The following is a 1549-nucleotide window of genomic DNA, read 5'->3' as shown; positions in this document are numbered from 1 at the left end:
GCGGCAGCGGCCTTGCGGCCTTTGGGCCGGCGGCGAGGGAGGCAGCGGTGACGCGGAGGCGGACTGGGCGGCGGCGGCGACGGTGGTGGTGGGCTTGGTGGGGGCAAAGCGACAGTGGGGGTGGCGAGGGCGGAGAAGGCGCCGGCAGAGGGGGCGACGGCGGCCGCGGGCTCGGCGGTGGCGGCGACGGTGGCGGCGGCGAGGGCGGCGGCGGCGAGGGCGGCGGCGGGCTCGGCGGCGGCGGCGGCGAGGGCGAGGGACGCGCCTGAGGTGCAGGGAGGGCGTCAATACTCACAGCACTGGTGGTTCGGCCTCTAGGAGGCGGGCGGCACCCGAGCGGCTGGCGTATTTTCCGGCCAGGCCGACGAGGGTGAAGGCGTCGATGAGCATCAAGCCGCCCGTGGGCCGCGCCAGGGCCGCGGCGGGTCCTGGCGACCCCTCGAGGGAGGCCAGGGTGGCCAGGGCAGCAGTCACAGCCTGGGAGGAAAAGTGCGCCGCCGACGCGCACTTCTCGCGCGGGTCATTCTCGGAGTTGTCGGGGGCGTGCGAAGCTACCGCCTGCGAACGGCCGGTTGGCAGACGTCATGGCCGGCATGTACGACCCTTAAGAACCCGCGTACGACCAGAAGGTCGGCTGTGAGGCGAGGCTGAAGGCAGCCCAAAAACTGGTGGATTTGTGTTGCTGACAATTGAGGGCGATCCCCCGTGAACTGACGGCAGGCAAGCCGGCAGGTGGGGGGCGGGGATGTGCCGGGTGGATCCCCAAGCGGGCGAGCCGGGCCCGTGCATAGTTCGGGCGCGGCGGGCGCGCGAGCATGAGAAAGACGCACCGACATGCTGGCGCTACCGGTCTCTTGTTGCCTGATTTTGACGATTCTCGTTGGACCGTCGCTCGGAGCGAAATCCCAAAACCTCTCAGCTCAAAGGGGGAATTTATTTGTTTGGGCAGTGTTCGACCGGGCTACGAAGTGCTCAAGAGTGCAGAGAACCCACAAACGAAGGGATGTGGCTGAGTTGTGGGAGGAGGACAGGTCCCCACCTGCACGAGCAGGATTTTGGAAGGACGATCAGGGACACAGGGTAACGGGAGTGGGGAGCGAGCGCACTAACGCTTGCTCGCTTGGCCAGCCGGCTCCTCCACCCTATCCGGAACACTTGGCCTCTCCCGAGCCGGTCGTACTCCTATCGCAGCCACGCGCCCCTCGCCCCCTCTCACTCCCGCGACGGCGCCTCGACCTTCTTGGGAAGCAGCTGGTTCGACAGGTCCTCTCCGTGGCCTAAGGTAGCGGCCGAGTCCGCCAGCGCCCCAGGTAAAGACAGCGCCGTCGGCGTCGAGCTCAGCCGACAAGGCGACGACGCGCCGGCCAGCCAGGGCCTCGACCTTCTTCGGCAGCAGCTGGCTCTGCTCGTTGCCGTGGCCCAAGCAGCCAAAGGCTCCCCCGCCCCAGCTCCAGAGGGCGCCGTCGGCAGTGATGGCGAGGCTGTGCCGGTCTCCAGCGGACACAGCGACGACGCGCTGCCAAGCGAAGGCCTCGGCCTTCATGGCAGC

This window comes from Emiliania huxleyi (assembly GCF_000372725.1).
Source record: "Emiliania huxleyi CCMP1516 chromosome Unknown EMIHUscaffold_141, whole genome shotgun sequence".
Lineage (NCBI taxonomy): Eukaryota > Haptophyta > Isochrysidales > Noelaerhabdaceae > Emiliania > Emiliania huxleyi.
Note: the sequence above shows the minus strand (reverse complement) of the source record.